This window comes from Pectinophora gossypiella, chromosome 5 (genome assembly GCF_024362695.1).
Source record: "Pectinophora gossypiella chromosome 5, ilPecGoss1.1, whole genome shotgun sequence".
NCBI classification, from domain to species: domain Eukaryota; kingdom Metazoa; phylum Arthropoda; class Insecta; order Lepidoptera; family Gelechiidae; genus Pectinophora; species Pectinophora gossypiella.
Genome location: NC_065408.1, coordinates 14,643,651 through 14,660,294, shown reverse-complemented (window position 1 = coordinate 14,660,294; position 16,644 = coordinate 14,643,651). Strand labels below are relative to the sequence as shown.

At 36.3% G+C, this 16,644-nt stretch overlaps 1 protein-coding gene and 1 non-coding gene across 2 annotated transcripts in view; both read right to left on the bottom strand.

The window, feature by feature from the left end:
- The window catches only part of LOC126367001 (DNA N6-methyl adenine demethylase-like), a 141,386-nt gene that overhangs the window by 46,062 nt on the left and 78,680 nt on the right, over positions 1–16,644 (bottom strand). The gene's annotated exons all lie outside the window — the stretch shown is intronic.
- On the bottom strand, positions 2,384–2,455 carry Trnag-ccc (transfer RNA glycine (anticodon CCC)). Its single transcript has one exon. It is a non-coding gene; the product is annotated as a tRNA-Gly (tRNA).

Here is a 16,644-nt window from a genome sequence, read left to right as displayed (position 1 = left end):
GATGTAAGTATCTTCTGTATTTATTGTTGAATATGTTATTAATAACCTCTATTGCTCCAATAAGAAAACTAATAATAATATAGAGTCGTTAATTTTAGACCTATATAATAGGCTAGTTTTCAACTAGTCAAATCAGTTACTTTTTACTAAACGTCAAAACACGAAATTACTATGGAATTTGTATGAAAAAGCACTCTGTGAGGTCATAGGAAAACGTGATAAAATGTCGGACTTATTATTATGATTTTCTTGATTAAAATTCATGAATAAGTTAAATAGAAAATATGTTTTCGTTAGTTTTAGATCTGGTTTTATTTAGTCATCAGAATTTCAAATTTTATTTTTAACCTTGTACACGACCCAATTACAACAGACATAACGGAATAGTTATAATAGTGTTTTATGTTTCAGCATTCAGCTATCATTCATAATTAGTGAAGGTTTGGCACAAACCTATAGTAATCTCTACTAAGGACAGTCACGCCATAACAATTATTTATTGTAACCTCAGCCATTCATATCTACAATAAAAGACTATCTTTTTTTTATCCTTTTACTTTCTCCTATTTACAAAAAAAAAAAACAAATGCACCTTTACATTCCGACTCCAATAATCATAGACAACCCTTTTTATTTTTAAAACAAAAAATCTTCCTTCCGTCCCATTCATTAACCATTCTAAATTCATACCATAAACAACCAAATCCCCATTTAAATTATCCTTCCACAGTATTCTCTCTTACTTTCTTATCTATGTTACGTTCCGTTCTACTCACTTTCCTACATTAATAAATATTGAATCTTGTATTCCTATCGTGTGGTTTGTGAGGTGGAATACTAGCCTCATCAACCCTGGTGTCAGGGTTATGATTGAGCCGCCAAAGGCCCCTGACATGGCTCATGCAACAATTACTCACTTACATCAGTAAATAGTAACCGGGACCAACGGATTAACGTGCCTTCCGAAGCACGGATCATCTTACTTTCGGACAATTAGGTGATCAGCCTGTAATGTCCTAACCAAACTAGGCTAAACAAAGTAATTTTTGTGATATCTCCCCATCGGGATTCGAACCCAGGTCCTCCGGATCGTGAGTTCAACGCTCAATCACTGGACCACAGAGGCAATAATATTGAATTGAATGCACTAATTACATTTTATCTTTTTATCCCAGATCGGTTACAAAATAAATCTTCTATCGCAGAAAAAAACGCTATATTTTGAAGTAGCATTACATAACGTAACAAACAAGCGACGTTACGTGAAAGGTAGAAATATTTGACGTAAGGTGGTTATATTTTTAGTCTGTGCTTGTGTATTCTAGTGATGTGATGTCGATTGTAACCTTGGTTCTATACCGGGCCGTGCCAGATCGATCATGATATAAGAAGACCAGGTATGCTCAATCCTATGACAAGCCGCCATTGCTGACGTAAATGTTACTATTCAAGTGGTATCTCCAACATTTCAAGGACGCGAATTTTATTATTGAAAATTAAGTGAATTACTTACTGGTGTATTTTATTAGTAATATTTGTCACGTATACAAAAATCATTAAAACTGTACGTAAATCTTTTTTTAAAAGTACAAAATTTTGTTGGAAAGTGAATTAAAAGCATTGGACGTGGGTAATTTATTTTTTACGAAATGGCAACACAGGCTCGGATGACGTCAGCTAGGCTAACCTTGAAAATGCTAGCTGTCAGTTTTGAGCATACCTGGTCTTCTTATACCATGAGGTCGATGATTGACGACTCTCGTGCAAAATAAAATGTATTTTACTCTCTTCTTTTTTTTATTTTATCTACACAGTCACTGTGGTCCTGCGGCACACCGGCTTGCTTCGTTCGAACCCCGGTACGGTCACGAGCGTTAATATGTATACACTTTGGTACCATGTCACATTAACTTTTTTGACAAATTGAACTGTAAGTCTCACTAAATGTCAAATATGTTAGTACGACAGAGTCCTAAAGTGGGTACATTATATTGCTCATGACTGTACCGGACTAGCACCAATGAGTTATTAATTTATCTTAAGTTCAGTTTTCACTGATACACTTGGCTCGACCGTTACAGACGGCGATACGGATCACCACCTATCACTTTGGTCTAACAAAAAGGTCGGTGAGGTGTGGGTACTTTATAAAAAATCTAAAAGCAATGCTAATTCTTCTTATCATGTGAGTTGTGAGGTGGAATACCAACCTCATCAACCCTGGTGTCTGGGTTATTACTGAGCCGCCAAAGGCCCCTGACATGGCTCATGTAACGACTACATACTTACATCAGTAAGTAGTAACCGGGACCAATGGCTTAACGTGTCTTCCAGCCAGTAATGTCCTAACCAAACTAGGGATTACAAAGTGATTTTTGTGATATGTCCCCACCGGGATTCGAACCCGGAGCTTCCGGATCGGGAGCCCAACGGCCAACCACTAGACCACGGAGACCGTAAAACAATGCTAATTAAAAAGAGCTATTACATTATGTAATAGGTGAGACTCCCCACTTCTAAAAAGGTGGATGGAGATTTCACACTTTATAAGTTTCTTTTTATGATCGCCCGAATAATGTCTTACTAACACTAGTTTATAAGTCGTTTGTATACTAACATTCTATGGACTTTGTCCAAAATAAACGATTTTTATTTATGTATTTATTTATTAATGTAATTTTTTTAAATGATAAGTTTTCATTTTAATACACACTTCCTCTCTTCCCTTCAACGTTGCTGTTCCCACCAGGGTACACGTTTTAGTTCCTATGCTATATGCCTAACACCCCATTGTACTACATGGAATGCAATAAATAATTGAGTATTGAGTACTTAGTTCATCTTGCGATGAACCTAGGCAATCCCGAACTTGCGAGATCTCGTCCAATTTTTCGAGATCAATTCCGAAGCATAATATGACGGAATCCCATTCGAGAGTGACGGGATTGGGCGAATCTTTTTGAGTTATACTTACTCTTTGTTTTAATTATGCTGATTTACAAAGAAAACATAATTATTTAGTTAGTAATATTGAAGAATAAAGGTTTTTGTTTTCTTCCAAAAAAATATATTTTTTAATTAACCTCACTATTACAAAAAAGCACGTTCATCGTTTTCTTTATTTCTTATGAACTAGACGAGATCCCGTAAATTTCGGGATTTCGAATTTGCGATTTCGAGTCGGGATTGTATTCCCTAGATGTACCTTTGACTACCCCGAGCTTATGTTATTTTGTATTTTTTTAATATCGTCTCTACATACATTATCTAGTAGAGATGCCATATTTTGTATCTATTTAAATCGTAATCGTGTTTTAGAAATTGAGTCATATATTATTTACTGTACTCGTCAACTATGTCTGTGCGTTTTAAATTTTGAGTGCGAATGAGACGGATATATTTTTCTCATTCGAAACAATGTAAAATAAAAATCTTAGGTAAGTATAGAATGCATCTTTAACATTGGTGGCTATTAATTCCATAATTTATTCCCGAAAAACCGTAAAAAGATTTTCTTACTCTCCCCGATGTTACAAATTGTTTTTTATAGTTTCCGCTAATGAACAATTAAATCGCTACGGCGTAGCAACGTAGCAGCTACGTAATGCTACGCGGCTCTTATGCAAAACAGCCCAATATTTCATCTTGCTACGTCTATTGCACATCGTATTATCATACGTGAATAACTTTAGAAGGCTTCCTATGAATTAAGAGTTTTTTTTTTATTTTGGTAGAATATGGAAAATTACAATGATTAAAAATATTTTTCAGATAAATTAATTTTAATTTGAAATGAATATATTATGTATTAATAGTATGTATTCGTTTTACGTAGTAGTCAAAGAGGAAAAAAAAATAAAAAAAATATATATTTTTGTTAGCATGATACGTCTCTAACAATTCCAGTAAAATTTTTATTCTCGGTTGTCTTATACACTTAAAATGTTATAAAAAAAAATCCTTAATATTCTAGAACATAATTTTTATTATTAATATGCCAAAAAAATACCCGCCATTTTCCATAGATTAAATAGCGGTTCTAGTGTAACTGTAGTGACGCGCTATTGCCATAACAACCGCCTCTGCTATGCACACAACATGCATTATTCTCGTGTGCATCGCAGATATGCTTTTATTATGACGGCTTATTGAACATTTTGAAGGAAAGTTTATAATACCGTCTTAACAGGTCACAATTTTATTATAATAATACAATTTGTCACATAATCAGAAACATACGTAACTTCGTCACGTCCAACTAGGCGTTTAAGTGTTCTGAATCTGACCTGGTCCAAACGAACCCATTACACTAGCGGCATTGCCCCGTTGCACAGCCACTGACAGGCGTTGGACCAGGTAAGATGCAGACCTAGGGTCACGCCCTCTGATTCCGTCTTAATAAGAAAAATATATTTTACTACTCGATTCATACCTGAAGTTTAATAACAATTTTCTCGAAGATGATCGTGTGGTCACTTCATTTTCTGATTTTGAACTCGGATAAAATCATTTTCTTTTTACTTTTTTTATCTGATAATATAATATTGTATTTATTATTTGTTTTATTACACACATACAGATAAACTCACGCCTTTTTCCCACCGGGGTAATGAGAAACTAAGGAATTCCATGACAAACTTCTCTTGCTTCCTCCACATTCATCAAGCGCTTCATACACGCACGCCGGTTCAGAGTACATCTTACTGAACCTTTTTTAAGGACATCTCCAATTTGGTCAATGTCCTTCTAGGTCTTCCTCTGCCATCACGTTTTTCTTTTTATTTCATGATGTCGATTGTAAGGTGAATTAGCAACCTTATCAATCCTAGTGTCAGGTTAGTAGTGAGCCGCCAAAGGCCCCTGACGTGCCTCATGTATCGACTACATACTTACTCAGTTAGCAGTAACAAGTAATAGTATAGTAGATAATGAATGTGCAATAAAGTGTTATATTATTATTAATAACCGGGGGAGCCGCACTGGGCCCGCGTGGTGGTTTAAGGCCCGATCTCCTTATCGATCCATAGCGAAGGCCCGTGCCCCAGCAGTGGGGACGTTAATGGGCTGGTGATGATGAACCGGGGGAGCCGTGGTAGTCCAGTTGGTAGAACGCTTGCTTCTCACTTTGAGGTCGCAGGTTCGAATCCAGCACAGGCCTAAACCAATGATTGTCGAATTTGTTTTCGAATTCACGTTTGGATCATAAATGATTATCACTTGCTCAGCGGTGAAGGAAAACATCGTGAGGAAACCCACATTCGCGAGAAATGCATTTTCGGAGGTATGTGACCTACCTAACCTAACTTGTTTGTGTTGATTTACCCTTCGCGGGTAAACACAACACTAAAAATAATTACAAATGTGTCAAGAGAAGTACAATCGGCGGCCTTATTGCTAAATAGCAATTTCTTCCAGGCAACCTTAAAATGAATGAACTTGATACATATTGGAGTCGGGGACGGTGCAACACGGTGGTATTTTCCTTCAAATAAATGCTCGAAATCCGTATTTAAGAATCAGAAATCATTTACTTGCAGAGAATACAGTATAAATAAGTAAGTTCCGAAAAACTCATTGGCAACCCAATATTTGTTTTGTTAATTACAAGTTAACATCGTTATGTTGCTACAGCATTCGTTAACGATGTATAACTTGATAATTGGGTCCTTATTATTAAAGTATTAAGTATCTAAAAAAACTGTTTAATTGTAGTTGATCCCCTGGCCAAGTAGTGAACTCCGAGCGAGGCAAATTCCCAGTATACATGATGCTAGTGACATCGTAACGAATACTAAGGGGGATGATTTAGACCATGATTCTGAGTTATTATGAAGCGGAATTTTCCGTCGCAAAAGTGTACCTAACATACAATATAAACATACAGACATAAACTCATGATCGTAAACTCTAAAGAGGTAGGCAGATCCACAAGAAATCAAAGACATCTTGCAATACTGTTGATGCGAAGTCCTAAGACGGATATTACAACCCTTACGGTGATAAGAGATGAGTCTATCGCCATAAGTATTATCCACCACCACCACACCAGGGTTGATGGGTTGACTCACGATAGAAGAAGAGGAGAGTATTATCCATTATATATTTTGTCGGATTTTACGCCCCGGAAGATAAGCAGCTGAAATACAAATTAAAATATATCTTTATTCTGTAGGTAACATAGTTACACTTTGAATCGTCAATTTTTACATAACGAACGTCTCATCCGCATAAAACTACTGCAGCTTCTCACAACCTGTATAGCCGGGGAAAAGAAGCTGCAAGAAAAACCTCGGCTCAGGGTCTTAGTCGTTCTTTAAAAAAAATAAACATAAAAAATTTTTATACATCAGTTCTCAGACAGTTAACCCCATGCATTCATATCTTCTAAATAACCACTAACTTTATAATAACCTTTTTTGTAAAGTCTCTGTTTAACTACTGTCTTAAAACCGTCGATATGCTTCTGAAGCTACCATTATTATTAAAATCTAGCAGAGATCTCGTAGATATACTTAGTCAATGAATATGTAGCTGAACCCTGGTATACGTGGAGGCGCATTATTCAGCTGAATATGCAATTAAATGAGGGCAGTCGAGTGTAGGTGTGAGCGAGACAACAACAGCTCTCGATATTATATTGAACAAGTTTATAACTACGTGTATTAGACGAACGAGTTCGTACAACGTTTTCTCATTTCCCGGCACGAAACTTTTCTAATATTATAGTTTCATTCATATTGTCGGTAGTTTCGCGGAGTTTTCTTTCGTGGAAAATGAAAGACTATTTCCATAACTATTATTTCGCTTTTATAGCTTTGTTAGTTTCTTTTGCTTCAAATAGATTTGTTAAAGTTAGAAGTTTTCTGCTTTATCGCCTGGAAGTAATGTTTGTTCTTTGAAAGTGTTAAGCTACACAATTTCTTGAACAACGGAAATATATTCCATCTATCATGAAAAAGTTTTATTGACCTCCGTTTTTTTTGTTCGTCTTACGCAGACGTATGTTGTGCATAATGTAGTTCTTTTCTTTTCATCGTTAATATGTATTAAAACCTCAAGGGCCCGGATGAAAGTCTAACGAGGCTGAATAGGTTCAGCCTTGACTGCGGTCACGGAAAAAAGTAAAAAAGCCCGATGCAGTCGTGTCGTTCACAATTTGAATTTCGGGTGATGCGTTCGTTTTATCGATTAGGCCGTCTATAAATCGTAGAACATTTTTAACAATTTAAAAAATAACAAAATAATATTTTTATTGTATACGATTATGAAATTTTTATTTCAATTTTAACAACAAAGAAGTTATTACACGCCTGTTACGCGGCATAATTATGTTGAAATTACATATCAATTTGTTTGCGAAACGCAATTTTACTTGAGGGAAATTTCCGAAGAACATGGACGAAAGAAAATAAGAGATAATAGCGACGTGATATGCTCGCAGACAGATCGAATTGAATGTAAATGTTGATTTTTAATTATGTGGAGCTCTGCAATTTATGCACGACGGCGCCTCAGTTTTCTGTGTAAACAGTGAGAACAAGCTCAATTTGTGTTCGGAAATATGCAGCTAACGAGAAATTAGTTCGCTAACTTTATTATGTGAAAACATCTCCTTGGTGAATATCTTTATAGTTTTTAATGATAAAATAGTGATTTGAAGAACCATAGCCATTTTTTTTGTTTTGGTTTTCCTCGAAGAGCAAGGCAAAGGGTACTATGCCCATACAGCCATGTCTTAGAGTCGGATACTTTTTGCAAACGAAAAAATAATCTAGACCAACAACGCTAAAGAAAGAGCGGCCCAAGTTTCATTAGAAAAAGTTCTTTTGTCGTTGAGTTAAACTTTTTCTTCACAATGGTCGTAATTAAAAGTTGCGGCATTGCGCCGGTGACAGCGACAATCCGCCATAATCCTCCGCCAGAGGGCGCCAAGCAAAAAGGGCGCCAAACTTTGCGCAGATAAACAACTTCCCGCTCTTTTGTCCGAGACTTTGAAGTGGTATAATGGCATAATGCAGAGTTTTAATGGGATTTGTCGAGTTACAAGTGTTACTGACCTATGTACAACAGGGTACCCTTTTTGTGTAATCTGTGAACCAATTTCGGTATTCGGGGAAACGTGTTGCATTATGGGACTTTTCATTAATTTATTTCGAAAAAGGAATGCGGAACTTTTTCCAACGAATATATTAGTCTTGTTGGAGCGGACAGTCGATGCACCCATGGAACATAATTTATTCACGACTATATCCCAATCGGGGTAGTCAAGAGACATCCATCGCATGACGAACTAAGTACTCATACTTCACCGAGCTTTCTGTTAGACCAATGTGATAGGTGAGTTTCGATCCGTTCGATTTAAAAATACCAATGTATTCATCAACAACAGACGAAACATAATAATTAGAGTCCTTCACTATCGGACGTAAAACACGATTTTACTTTAATGACCACACGATACGGAAATTAAGCGTACAGACGGGTGGTGGGGTAGACTGCCCCCTCGGTGGGGGTAGAATAGCAATCTAGGGAGTCTGAATAGTCTGGACTGAATGAAATATCTAGCGTTGCTGACTGCTCGTCAGGCCTACGAAAACGCATTAGAGGGGTAGGTAGTGGATGATGCCCGCAGTAATGCATGTCTCGCTCTGAAATTGCTTCCAGGTATATAGGTGTATGGTTTACCCGTTCATTAAGGTTATGGGCTCCCAGCGTCGATTAAAACTGGTATCTAGATTCTGTCCTAGTTAAGTAAGAAACGACCTATCACGTTGGTGTAACAGACAGCTTGGTGAGGTGTGGGTACTTAGTGTGCGTTACAGAAGAAAAACGCATTTGGTACTGGATTTTGCTATTTAATACTTATTTAACCAACTACATTACATGGCAACATGTTGGTGCTAATCCCCGAGACATTCGGATACACATTATCTTTATTTATAATACATTATATTTTATTTACGCCTAGTTCATCTTGTGGCACTTGTGAGTTTACATTATGTGTGTTATACTTGGTAGTAAAAATAAATACGTTAATTAATTTATAAGAGCAACAATAATAATACAAAACGTTAGGCATTTAAAACTAAAGAAACACAAAATAATAAGTAAACATTAACCCTAATTTGATTATTCAAGCGAGTTCCACAAAGTACGACAATAAAACATAAGACCGACTTTACCACAATCGATCGATTCTAAAATAATGCAAATGTATGCTGGAAGTACAAACATAATTCCATTATTAGCCAAGACGTCGGCGTGATATATTATCAAGTTAAAATTAAATTAATTCACCCCCTCCCGCTGAAAACTCGTATAAGTACGCCCCGCCCCTCTATCTCCCTGATATATTGAGCTTGTTTAATTAAAATATCTTTAACTGATTTATGATGTCGATAATAGTTGGTTTGCACTCAAGGCTTGTTTATCGACGGGTTATTTACGTTCCGTTCTATGATTCATGTTGTTGACACCATCGCGACGTGCCGGTGATAATAAATGTGCGTAAATGGTAGCGGCGCGATTGGCAACGAGAAGCTTTTATGTTCTTTTTTTGACTAATTGTTTAATTGTTATGACCACGTTCATATCAGGTATGTTGTTTGTAGGGATCGTCTCTTTTAGAAAGAGATAGAATTAGTGTTGAACACCACATTACGTCAACATACGCCTTTGAATTTCTTTTCTTTTCGTACTCGCGTAATAAAAAAGCAATATGGCTTCCTTTCTTTACCATGATTATTTTTTGCTTTTGTTTTGTTCCAACTTTTTACATAAGAATAGAAATCAAACATTTTCGCAATGTCACGCGAAAATAAAACTAAGTTTCCCACAACCATCGTAACAGAATTTCACTTGTGTGTGTGATAAACAATAGGTATTTTATTTACATGAGTTTATCGTAAACTCGATTCCCGGCCCCGGGATGCCAATTTTCCGGGAAAATTTAATTTGCCGTTCACCCAGAAAAAGTTAAAGCTCTCAAAACGAAGAGTTTACTAGGAAATAGCTCGTCTCGTAGATAATTTCGTTTTAAAATCTTTTATTTTATCCGTTAAATTGTAGCAATGTTTTTTTATTAAAACCTAACATATTCAAATATTTACTCTATGAAAAAAAAATAAGAAAGAAATTGATAGTAGGTAGGTATTTAGTTAGGAATATATTATGTTATAAAAAGGAGAATGATTAAATGATCAGGTTACTTCTTTTAGCTGGTTGACGAGAGATATTTATGTATAATTATAATAAAAGGTGTGATTATCGTGATTGAAACGCTTTCTTTATGGTCTGCTATTACAAAAAATCTTAAAAATCTAAAAAATCAACAAAAGAAAAATCTAAAAAAAAAAAACAATCTTAAATTTTTGAAGTAACTTCTAGTCTACAATTCATATTTTCTAAATTTAAGCATCAAAGAGGAAAAATACAACTACGAAACACAATATCGTAGCGCACCTATACATACACATTACCTACATTATGTAGTCGGAATAACAATAAAACCCGAACCCTAATCCAGCCATAAAACGGATTTTGAACGTTCCCCTCGTCCGCCATTTTGTTAAAAGTCGCCATTTTAAGCCTCTTATGCAAAACTACAATATGTACCATTGGTATAATAAGCGGATTACCAGCGAAAAATGCGAAACATTGTTTAATTTGGCGAAGAAGATTAATTAACGCTTATTAAGAGTACTTTTGAACTTTAACAAGGTTTTTTCGGTTTTGGCGCGGGAAAGCAGACAGTACCTACCGTTATAAAGTCAGTCGGGTAATTATTTTTGTACGAGTAAGGTACTTACCGATGATTCAAAGATTATGAATAAAAATGCGAACATAAGTGCGTTTTATGATTGGTTGGTGGTAGGGCAGGCATGAAACAAAAAATTTAGGTCGTCGCAAAATTCTTACGAACCCATGCATGTCATAGCAGTTTCTCAAAGGCTAAGGGAATATGAAACATGAAATCGGAAAAAATAATGCTGGCAATGATATAACATTGCTTTGGTCATGGAATAAACAACAATACATAGGTATAGAAAGGACATCTCCGCTCCGCTCAATTACGAGCTTGGAGCCAGCTTTATTTAGCTCATCCCCCAATGGAAGCCAATTCAGTCTATTCAAGCTGTTAAAGAGTAAGGGAGCGCGCGCGATCTGTCTGTCTCGCTCACACGCACGGAGTAAATCTGCACACAGTAACAACGAGATTTTTGTATGGAGTGTCCGAGCTGTGCTTTGGGTATGTAGGTATAACTATGGCGTCGCCAATAGTAACACCTTTAACATTCCTAGAAATGAATCCATTGTTACTAACCAACACATTTAAATTAAACATTAGTTTTTTACCAATTAAATTATATGTAAATGTACAAGAGAACTTTCTGTATTGACATTCATTGTGAATAATTCATGAAGTCGTATACATAATGTATGTTTTATTATGGTAACACTGGCTCGACTGTGTTTGTGCTTTATTTTACGAGTTTTGTATCATAAAATTCCGTAGGTATGTTCTAAAGTTCCAGGGTCTATTTTAAAATATAAATATCGAATCCGAAAGAAGGAAGTCCCACGGCCACGGCGCTAGTGTCGCTGTATTTAGTACATTTATTATGATTTAAAATTAGTTCCATCAAACTTTGCGGGACTTCTTTCGCGGCACGTACTCTAAAGCTAAAGTTTTTTTACATAACAAAACATGAACTGTTAAATCTAGCTTCGTTACGAATATTTTTTCATATTTCCCATTGGCACGTATCAGTTCTCTATCCTACAAAAGAAATAAAAACTTGACACGTCCCGTTCTCGTTGACAATCGCACGTCAGAATAAACGACAAATAAAAATAAAGCCATAGAAACTGTCAGAGCCATAAAAAAATAAGAAAAAATAATAACTGGCAGTTTAAAACATATCTTAAAACGATTAGAAACAATAATAAAAATAGAGTTTATTTTTCTTGGTGATAGGGGGCTAAAACCAAAAATCCCACGAAACAAAAGTCAATATTAAATAAAATAAAAAATTAAAAGAACTGGCAGTATACAACCTATCCCAATACGAAAAGAAAAAGAAAAATCAAGTAAATTTCCTTGGTGACGTCAGGGCCGCAGGGGTGCCAACCGTAAGCTGTCAGGTTTCAACGTCACCCACAATTTATCGCCACCACTTGTTGAGGCTTCTTTTACGACACGGCATTGCAGACGTGCCCCTAGGGCGGACCTAGGACAATGTGGCCACTGAAACTTGAGGTTAAGTTTGTATACGCCATTATAGCATTTAATTTTTTTTCTTCTTCAACCCTGACACCTACTTGCGGCTACTGACTACTTACTTACGTAAGTAGTAACACGGTCCAACGTCTTAATATGCCTTTCGAAGCACAGATCATCTTCGACAATCAGGTGATCGTCCTATAACTTAACCAAACTAGGGATCAATATTTTAAATTTGTCAGAAAATAAATTAAAGCTCATGTGAAGCTTACTTTATGTAAAAAAGCTTATTATAAGATTAATGACTACCTAAATGATTAAAATGTCTGGTATTGAATGTGTTCCTCTAGTTATTAAATAGCTTGTAATGTATATATATGTATATACCCTCATTGGTTTTTAAAAGATGTGTTGCTGTTGCAGTTTCTTGTCATTTCTTCTCCTCAGCCATAACACCTTGCGAAATGACGTAAATTCAAAATGTTACATTGACCTTCAACAAGTTTATCCATGATAATTACGTTGAATAAATGATTCTGATTTCTGATTACAAAGTATTTCTTTTAGAAAGTTTATTAAATATGGCCTCTTTTTTTTCTCGGCCTACATCCGCCCCTGAGCACTCGTGACATATCGGGTAGTGTCTGGCAGGCCATGTGAACATAGTTGTCACATGCAAGCATTCTATTCCCGACACGGATTTTACTTTCCATTGGGGTCGGAAGCACATTTTTATTATGCACCAGTTGCTTGTTACAGAAACGTCATGTAGAATCGCATTTTATTTGAATAATTCGTTTATTACGTAAAAAATATTCATCACTAATTTAAGAGCCGCGCTCTTGTCGGTGTAGCATTCTCCATGCTGCTATTTTAGCGAAAAATATGAAAAAAATAATTACTATCCACAATTTTGTTCAGAATTGAACTCAATTAATATTCGATTGTATTCCCAGTTGGAGTTAGTCACAGTTACATTCGTCGCATGATGATCTAACTATTCACACTTCACCGATAGGTGGTCAGCCGTATTGCCGCTATCTAATAGTGGTCAAAGCAACTGTGTTGACAGCTGAAAATATATAAAAGATTTTTTAGAGTTCCGAACCTCAAAAAAACAGAACCCTTTTAGGAAATCTTTAATTTGTTGTTCCATCACAAAAAAACATTGCGAATGTTGTTGTTAATTACAAGCATATGACATGTGTTTGTATAATGGAGTTTTTAGTTTGCAATTTGGACGATGTGATTGAGGAGAACAAACAGCGCACATCTCAACAACACATCTTTTACATTGTTTTAAGTTTACGCGGTTAATATCATAATTAAAGCACATAATAACGGGTTCTTACCGCGTTTAAATGGGGATATGAGACTCCCGATATTTCGACACTATAATATAAAAATATAAGAATATCGGGAGTCTCATATCCCCATTTAAACGCAGTAAGAACCCGTTATTATGTGCTTTAATTAACACATCTTTTATTTAAATTTGGCCGTTTTTACGTTTATTATACGGTTGCAAACCCTATCTTTCCAGGAGTTAAGCAACAAACACATCTTTTATCTCATTAGGTCTGTTTTGGGCTACTTCCAAATGATAGCGATACGCCAGGAAAACAGAACATGTTTTTCTTTTCAACATTTAGCTTTCCTTTTCCAACTAAAACTGGGCTATTTAGATACAATCTTATCCCGTGTATCACTTGTTGCGTGTCCCCTGTGGTGATCGGGCTGTGAAGTCCGTGGAGTGTGAAGTCACAGGGGAGTCCCGTCTCGACACTTAGAGACATTTTTTCGGGTGTTTTATCTTGCACCTGTGGGTACCCTTGCTTCTGTACCTTAAGAATTATTAAAATTCTTTCTTTAAGACATTATAATAATATATGGTACAAAGAATGTATGTGTCTGTTTCAGTCCTTTTTATGTCGTTAGTGTTTAGGTTATGTCGTATCGTGATTATTAATTTATCTTAAGTGCAGTTTTTACTAATGCAGTTGACTCGACCATTATAGGCGATACGGCTCATCTATCACGTTGGTCTAACAGAAAGATCGGTGGGATGTGGGTACTTAGTTCAACTTGCGATGGATATATCTCTGACTACCACAATTGGGATTATCCATTTATGGTCGTTAGCTTATGTTATGTGAGTCTCCAAATTACAAATACATCCCGCAGAGTTCCGCTACTTGGCACTTTTTAGGGTTCCGTAGCCAAATGGCAAAAACTTTTTTCATCAAACCCATACGTTTGGGTATCTATAGATCAGTCTTCAAAAATGATATTGAGGTTTCTAATATCATTTTTTTCTAAACTGAATAGTTTGCGCGAGAGATTCTTCCAAAGTGGTAAAATACACTAAAAAAATATATGATATACATTACCATGCAAACTTCCACCGAAAATTGGTTTGAACGAGATTTATTAAGTAGTTTTTTTAATACACAATATTAAAACATCGATCAAAGTTCCAACTAACTACAAGAACTTTCATAATTATGTTACTTGCTGCTACGGAACCCTTCATGGGCGAGTCCGACTCGCACTTGGCCGCTTTTTTTACATTTAGCTTCAACCTTTTGCAACTAAACTGGGCTATTTAGATAAACAACCACCTATCACATTGGTCTACCATAAAGCTCAAGTGAGGCGTGGCCACGTGGGTACTTAGTTCATCTTGCAATGAATGTACATTGTACTCACAAGCTACATACGAGTTCTCAAACAAACTCTTGAAGTAGATACATTCTTTAATCAGAATAATTTCCATTTTGAAGATACGTTTTCTGGGGAATGAAAGTAGACTTTAGGAAATTAAATTTACAACGACTCATATTTCCATATTACTCTGGAGTTGCCCAGAGAGACGTGTGTCAGACACGTACTTGGAACTTAAGTTATCACAACTTATTTATGGACAAAAAATGTAAGTACGCGAAATTAACTATGTATGTCTGTTTCGCTTTCACGCCAAAATGACTGAGTCCATTTTGATGAAATTTGGTACAGAAATAAATTAGTTTTATATGTATTTAAATTTTTTTTTTTTTTCCGTAGAAACAGCGTGTTGGACGTTATTCAAGATTCCGCGAAATTTAAATTTAAATTTAAAGAAACTACTGTGAGGTACTACAAACTAAATAACAATTTAGAAAAGCTGAAAGTTAAAGCGGTTTACATCGTGAAAGGTGTTAAACAAAGTGTTTTATTTTATACCGTGTAGAGGTGGCATTTTACTGTTGCTGGATTTCGCCCATTTCAGTGCGGGAAACGATCTATTTTAGTATGAAGAGGAGTGGTCCGACGAGTGTTTTGAAGCTGACAACTTGACCAGATTAACAGTGAACAGTGATTGTTAACTCAAAAGACTGTTTTTAGAAAAAAATCAAACAAATAAAACAACCGTTAAATGTTTTTGAAAAATGCGCGTCGTGTGAATTAAGCGCCATCTACTTACAACAATTCGATACGACCATAGACTCTGACATAGAGTGATACTGAAAAGAGTGCCTAGTTAACTACTATAGTAAGAAGATACAACGAGTCAACGACACCAGATGGCGCTTCGTTTAAATGCGTGGCGTGTTGTCAGAAAATTCTATCATGTATTCGGCATCAACGACGTAGGCAGCTTCATCACAGTGGGTTCCTGATAAAGCGAAGTTTATTATTATTATTTTTTCACTATTGTGCCTTTTTTTATATTTAAGTTTTTATTATTATTATTTTTTTTTTTTTTACTTTGTATATAGAGCACCCTGCCCACCGCTAGATACCTATCTAGTATTGTAAGATAATTGTACGATGGATGTTGACACGGGTGCCGCCACTTTCACTTGTCCGCATTGCCCGTCCACCTCACCGGAGTCGCTACGTCTTTTTACCAGACGTGGGCTCTCATGTCATATCACCCGTAAGCACGGCGGGAGGCCGCAGCAGCCACCACGCCGTTTACCATCACCGCAGCGATCTTTGTTGAGCGAGCCCGCATCAGAGGTCACAGGTAGCGTGTCTTCAGCACCCCCTACACTTCTTGAGAATCTAGGTAATTACAGAGCCAACATCCGAGTGTTGAAGCACATACCTAAGGGTGCTAGGAACTTGGCCGCAGGGAAATTGAGAGTTCTTATTGAGAAATGTCTTCGTGATAACACAGTCGACGATTGGTACGGCCTTTTATCATTTGCGTATTCAGCGTTTAGGGTTCCCGAAACAAATAGTAGTAGTGACTCACTTACCAGCAGGGTAAAAAGAAACATAGAAACCAATTTTGAATATTTCCCCAGCGATTCTCCTCAAAGATCCTCATCCATTTACAAAACGATTGAAGCCAAAGTTTATGATGGAGATTTGAGGGGCGCGGTTAGGCTTCTTACATCCGACTGTAGCTTGGCTCCAGCAAACTCCAACACACT